We start from the raw sequence: 7,397 nt of genomic DNA, 5'->3' as shown, positions 1-7,397 counted from the left end.
CGTCTACTAAAATGATGTGTGGAGGGCTGTGTGCGTCTTCTGTCAGCTGTGAGGTCTACTGTTCACATGAAACAGGTTCTAGTGGAACGTATGATGAGATGAGATAATAAGATCTTAAGTACACATTTATAGCTAAGCACAAAAAGAGGGAAGTGTGTTCAAGGCTTTGTAAAACCCATTTAGAAAACTGTAGTATGAGGTAATTGCTAAAGTCTGTTAAAAAAATTTCTACTTTGCTGTAGCGAGTTTGCAAACTAGGGAAGCTTTACTTCTTTGCTCTATGGCCATGACCCCAGCAAAGCGCAGATTATATGTGTGTGACCCCTGTGATTTCTATTATAGAAAGTTACCACTTGCATTGCTGTTGTGCATAAGAATGCCTGTACCCTAATGGAGGACCAAAGACTCTAGATATTCTTGTGCTTTTATATACTGAAATATCTGAAGGTAAAGCTTTCCCAGACCAGATTAGTGGGATTTCAATTCACAAAAAACTATGTTCTCTTTAAGTATATTCCATGTCCAAACCATTTTTCATGGGTTAAATAAGGAATGCCTAATACCTCTATTGGTATAAAACTTTTGAGTTTATATATATACATTATGGATCAATATTCCATGAGAAGTTTATAATAATGTAACTGTAATATTTAGCCTTATATGAGAAATACATAATATATAGCTATGTACCTCAAAAAATAGGTAAACCCAATATTTCCCATTTTATGTGTATACACCTAAATACCATATGATACATTTCTTTCAAAATAATTTTTATTTAGATTTACTAAGCAATGAAGCATGATGTTTTAACCATCTGATTCCCAATAATCAAGGCAACACTATAGTGACCTGAAATATCAGTCCTATATCACAAATAAATCTGTTGGTAAATTTTATGAAAGAGATCTGTAAAAATCTATCTGCGTCATTGGCCAGCTCTTTGTTCCAAAGTAATGTTCTAAGGAATAATTAATAATAATATAATAGATATAGTGATCAAAAGTACACTTATAGCATGTTTAGTATTGAATATTAACTAAAATTGAGAACAGATAGATAGAAACAGGTAATGTAGATTTTTGATTTAGTTTGGTATATGCAAACTTTGAATTTTATATTATGTCAAAGAAGGACCATAAATTGTGTTTTTATTTTCATTTTTTTATGGAAGGTGTTTTAATATAAGTTGTGAATTAAATGATTTTTTTGTTATTAGATATTGTGATGTACTTATAGTATTTGTCTTCCATAGTTGTATGTATTTATAAAAGAAAAATGAAGAGTAAAAAAAAAGAAAATGCCTGTATTCTCTGTATTAGGAAATGTATCTGTCACACAGCAGTTCATTTCTTACCTGCTTTTACCTTATTCATGTTTAAACCAAGACAGTTCTATGCAATCAGCATATTTCAATATAAACAAAGAAAATAAGTGAAAATTAACAAGTCATCATATAAAACAACACAATCAGGTAAACATGAAAACAAAACCATGACGAAGTATATATGAAATGTAGGGGTGACATACAAAGCATCCTATAAATGAAATGGGGAAACATCAATGACTTGTAGCCCTCTACTTCTTCCATGGCCCATGGTTCATTGGACCTCTGAGGAGAAATCCGCCATCCAGTCTGTGTGGAAGCAGGTCTATATTGAACAGGATGGATATGAAGCTCTTACCAGGTATAACAATTTTTTACTACTATTTTTCATCATCTTTTTTTTTTCCATGTTACCGGTTTCTTTAGCCCCTGAATTATGAATAGTTATTTAGTGATTTCTTAGTTTCATATATTAAAACTGCAAAATAAATTAGTAAGTTATTTTAATACAAAAATACTTTTGATATTCTAATAATTTTAATTTTGGTCTTTTTACTGGCAATTCTGCTATAAAAATAAAATGTATTCACACAATATTTGAATCCTATTTCTAACATAGATCATTTATACTATTTTATGGTTTGAGGTTAAACAAACTGTACAGATAGAGAGTTTGAACAGTAAACCAAAATGTCAGGGTATAAATCTAAGGGTCCCGATGCGTTTCGCCTCAGGGGACCGAGACCAAAAGTAAGTCTGAATGAAAAATTAAACTATTATCACATATATACATAATTATGCAGAAAGGGCGGAATTATATATATATGTATGTGTACACATACATATTCTTACATGAAAAAACAAAAATGTAAGGTGGAAGTAATAATATTCTATTATTAACTGCATATTCCATACCCCATGTCATTTAGATTAATATTTATTGGATTGTCCAAATGTCTTCTTTTTAGATTTGAATAGGGTCAATGGTTTTATCTTTTGTTGGCATCTCATTGTTGTCTGTGACCCCACTCAGGGGATTGGAAGTGTGGAAGATCCCATAATTTTAATAAGCATTTTAATGGGCATGCTAATTTTGGTGAAAGTATTTCACCAGTAAGTGATTTCCCTCATTATGTGAGATTTCCTCTCACCTCCTGTTTTGGCCAGTGAACAGGAAGTGAAAGGAAATCTCACAGGGGAGACAAATAGTGAAAAAAACTAACATGGATTTTAACACTCCCCTACTTCTTCCAAAAGATTTGGATTTAGGTCTTCTTTAATCTGGTCAATATTTTATTTGCTGGTATTTTTTTTTTAATTTTGTTTCTCTTCCCAAGATATAACATTCTGCAATATAGATAATGTATTCAATGTTAGCTTTATACAGTTTGAATACATCATTTCTGGTTTTTTTATCCTCCCCACGCACATATATGTAATAACTTTTATAAGTTTACAGGCACATACCAGCTAGTCAAACGTGATGCATTCTACCTATGAAGTTGTATTTTTTATTAGAATATATTTAAAACTATGTAGATTTATTGAAGGTTCAAGATAATATATATTTTTAAATATTTTTACTTCAATTTACCCTAGCCTATTTTTAGTCTAGCCCTTGACCCAGAGGTACTTCAGCAACTTTGGAAACGTCTCCACCCCAGCTGCAATTTCTGGTAATGCCAAAGTGCACGAGCATGGCAGGAGAGTTTTGGGAGCCATTGGTGACACTATCAGCCATCTGGATAATGTGACGGGCTCTCTGCACAGCCTCAGTGAAATCCATGCTAACAGGCTGCATGTGGATCCTGAGAACCTCAGGGTATGCATCCTAATTTATCATATCTCACTAATCTTGATTTCTTTATTTCAGCCCAACTTTCCAAATTCTGTAAGTATTTTTGAAGTCTAACTAAATTTATAGGAAATGGTTACCCCCCTCCCCCCAATTCTCTTATAGGAGGTTCCCACATACTTCCATTTTAGATGCAGAACAGCAAGTGAGAGGTAGTCTCTACAAAATGAGGAAATCTAACCTTTTACGCATTTTTTTTTACTAGAACACTAGAAGATGTCCTTTTACTAGCCATGCTGGTGACAGCTGCAGCGACAAATAAATGGAATTTCCCAGTATATACAATAATAAAAGGGGTTCACATTTAACCCTACCCAACTTTATCAAAAATAGTAAAGTTTGGTTTTCAACATACTTCTATAGGCTATGACAATGAATAGTAGTAGCTGCAGTAGCTGCACAGCAACTAATTCCACTTTATCAACATAATAATTAATAGTGGCTGCTGATCTCTTATTGGTTGCAATGCATTCAAACACAATTTAAAATACTTACATATATGTAAAAAATATTAAGTTTCAAGGAAAATTCTAACACAGTTTTGCTTTCTATCTCTTGAAGTCTTGGTGGTTGTCCTGGCTGCCAAACTTTGATCTGCCTTCACTCCTCAGCACGCAGTGGAGAAGTTCTTTGCTGTCGTTGTTGATGGTCTTAGTGACGGCTACTACAACTAAACAACATGAACAATGGCTCACTGAGGTCTTGTATCAATGTGGGCATCTTTTGTAGTAAAAATTACCTGAACAAATTTCCTTCTCGTAACGTCATATTTATTTGTAAAAACTAAATTAGCTAATACGAGTTTAAAATGGATTTTCAAATTCAAATTTTTCATTCAAATAACTATCATCTTTATGGCAGGGAAAGATTTCTGTGAAATAAAAAAAAAACAACAAATACACCATGAAATGTGTTCTATAGTACACGTTGATAGCAGGAATGTGAAAAGTAAATAAAATTGTTATATATAAATGTTTTCAGCCAAGATTTTCACTCAAGTTTCACACATTTTCCACATTCAATTAGAAAAATGTGTAAAGTTTTTCGGATTGAATCCAATGTGAAAATGGTTACATTTTGGGTAAATCTGGGGTGAACACATTTCTAAATGAAGCCTATAGTTTATAGTGACAAACTTTTTCTTATTTTACAACATATGCTTTTTTTTCAGGTCTTAGGATTCATACATAACACATTTCAGAACCACAATTCTCATGGTCTTCTTGTGTGACAAACTTTCCTATTTTTTCTTCCTGTTTACAACTTACATTAAATAAAATCATAATATGGCCACTGCAACCCAGACTTTCTTTTATATGTACATTTGTTATAAGCTCTACATTTTTAGCAAAATAACTTGTAATAAATTTATATATTGTTGCCCTTTTACTGTAGCTGTAGTGCCATTACCCCAGTCAACGTGAGGGTAACTAAAAACATCCATAATTACCACTGTCCCAGCTTGTGCAGCCCTTTCTATCTGTGCTAGTAGTTGATTCTCTATCTCTTCTTTAGCACTGAGTCGCCTATAGCAGACTCCAATTATTATCTGTGTATTGTGGATCCCCATATGCAACTCTACCCTTAATGTCTCAGTAGCATTACCATCAACAATTTCTTCTTTCACATTCACTTTCAGATTACCTCTCCTACACAGACAAAACCACTTTTTCATTTTACTCTGTCTTTCTGAGAGTATAGCCGAGGTTATGTTAACAGAATATAAATGTTTTCAGCCAAGATTTTTACCGATTTTCCACATTCCATTAGATAAATGTATGAATCATGAGTAAAATTTCCTTTACACATTTTTCAATTGAATCTAAAGTTAAAATGGGTACATTCTGGGTAAATCTGGAGTGAACACATTTCTAGTTAGAGTCCATAGGTTATAGTGACACTCTGTGTTTTATTTTAAAACATCTGCTCCTTTTTCAAGGACTTATTACATTTCAGAACCACAATTTAGGTTGTGTTGGTGCTGAAAGACATCCCTTATTCACTGTGGTTACAGCTCTGAACAGGTAGTATAGAGATATTTAAATTCTGGTAGCTGTTTCTGATTGCAGGTCCCACGTTGAACTAAATCTGATGTAAATTATCTCCAGCACCAGCCGAACATATCTTATTAGTACTCAGGCCAATAAGAAGTTGCTCTCTCAAATATAATTTGGTTACTGGAAGATTTGAAGATCAATATTTGATTTCAATAGTAGGCATTACACTTTAGTTTTCCTGAGATAATTTATAACAAAGTTTCCTATAATATACAAACAATATGAAAGTACAGTTATCAAAAGCCTTCAACCAAAAATCAACTTTTTTGAAATCTGGATTTACTAAGCCCTATATGTTGCATATCATTGTTGCTCTTTGTTCTGCTTTATTTTATAAGTTTTGTGCTTACTACACATTTTAGAAATGTTCATCATGACTATGTACAAAAATACACAGTAATTAGCTGATGTGATGTGCTGATGATCAATTAGGTGATTATTGATCAATCCCTGTGTTCAAGTAGAGAAACGGGAGTCTCTCTTTGCCAGTTCAGTGTAAATATAGTATGGTGACAAAACGCTGACTACAGCTGTACAAAATCTGATAGACCTTTTTATAAATCTGGCATTATAAAACTGGAAATAATTGATCAGCTGGCCCCTTCCCTATAAATAGGCTCTATTTTGTTATAAATGTTGAAATATAAGGGTATTAAATTTTAAATCTATAAATGTAATATACATGTAAGGTACAGCTGACCAAGTCAGCGCCGAACTGCTTGGGAATAACCCACTCTACTATTGCAGAAAATGCTACTTTCACTCACCACTTTGGGTGTGCCGCCCCCTATCAAAGATTGTACAAGTCTTTGTAGAAGCTGCGAAAGGATGAAGTTATTTTAGCAACCTAATAGATAAATGTGTGGTCTCTCTGACTCTGAACAGCATTTGCTAAAAGTTTGTTGATAAAATGCCCTATTGCGTCTGGCAAGCACAGCCCTTGCTCTAACATGGTTCAGTGAGGACCGCTTCCCCCTGATAATCTCCAACTCCCTTCCAACACTTATACACATCTTTCAGTACATGAGGGCACATGAGTGAGTCCAGAGTCTTTCATTGACTCACCTGTTTGAGTCTAGTTTCATATTTTATGAAGTTACTTTAAATCAATACCACCAACAGGTTACTGTTCAGAATAGAACTTGACTCAAAACCAAAAGCTCACGAGTAGGATATCCATCCAAGCAGTTGGAGGCACTTACAGGTGAATTTCTTCCAAGGTTGTTGCCATTGAGAAATTGTTGATCCAGGATGGCCGTGGGTCAATGTGGGAGGGCAATCTGTGGAAGCTCCTGGGTTGTAGCTGCATGCATTATGTCCTCCTTCATTAAAAGGGACTGTACCCGGAAAATCACATCCCTGAGGCAGGAGGGGCCCTGGCGTTTTGGTTGAAAAGATCTATAAACACTTTCCAGCTCTACTTGGTTATCTTTAGATTGCTGCTAGGTGTTTTGCTCCTACAGTTTCCCTCAGACCTTGGATAAGGCATTGTTACAACTTCTGTAATATGGTTTTATTCTTGTTTTGGATAGATTTGTGCTGGCTATTTCATTCTAAATGTGTCCTCCATATGCTTCATAAAATAAAAAATAACATTTTGTTGGTAAAGCCCCAAGAGTCCTTATCCTAGTCCTCCTGTGACAACTGTTATGTCTGTAAGGGGCTTGGTATCCCAAACTAAAAATAAAACAATTAAAAAACAATTAAAATGCAATTAGAATCTATTGGTCCTCATGTACACATTTGGATAATTAAGAAAAAGGACAGATCAAAAGGTGAAGTGTAATTGGCTACAGATCAAAAGTATTGTGTATTCAGCAGCATCTTCCATCTTCCACTTTTAGCTTTAAATACTTCATGACTCAATGGTTGCCTATTTATTGGTCTCTCATCTTCCACTGTTTTTTCAATGAATCTCTCATTTCAGGAAGATGAGTGTGTGCCAAATGAACAGAAATGGATTGAGAGCTCTCAAAATCCCATCAGATATTCGTACAATCAGTGGCAATTTTCCAACCTGACCAGTTCTTTCCATTCTACTTCTAATTTTGATCACTTTCAGTCAATGTCATGATCTAGGAACAAGCTTGGAGCCCAATAGCTGTAGCAACTAGCATGTTCCCGATAGTAAATATTCTGGGTTCAGTACACAGACAGC

The 7,397-nt window shown here is 34.2% G+C and overlaps 1 pseudogene; it reads left to right on the top strand.

The window, feature by feature from the left end:
• The first annotated feature begins 1,596 nt into the window (after positions 1-1,596).
• LOC140336106 (hemoglobin subunit beta-3-like) lies at positions 1,597-3,856 on the top strand (annotated as a pseudogene).
• The last annotated feature ends 3,541 nt before the right edge of the window (positions 3,857-7,397 follow it).

This window comes from Pyxicephalus adspersus, chromosome 7, assembly GCF_032062135.1.
Source record: "Pyxicephalus adspersus chromosome 7, UCB_Pads_2.0, whole genome shotgun sequence".
Classification (NCBI taxonomy): Eukaryota; Metazoa; Chordata; class Amphibia; order Anura; family Pyxicephalidae; genus Pyxicephalus; species Pyxicephalus adspersus.
This window is presented reverse-complemented; position numbering and strand designations above follow the sequence as displayed.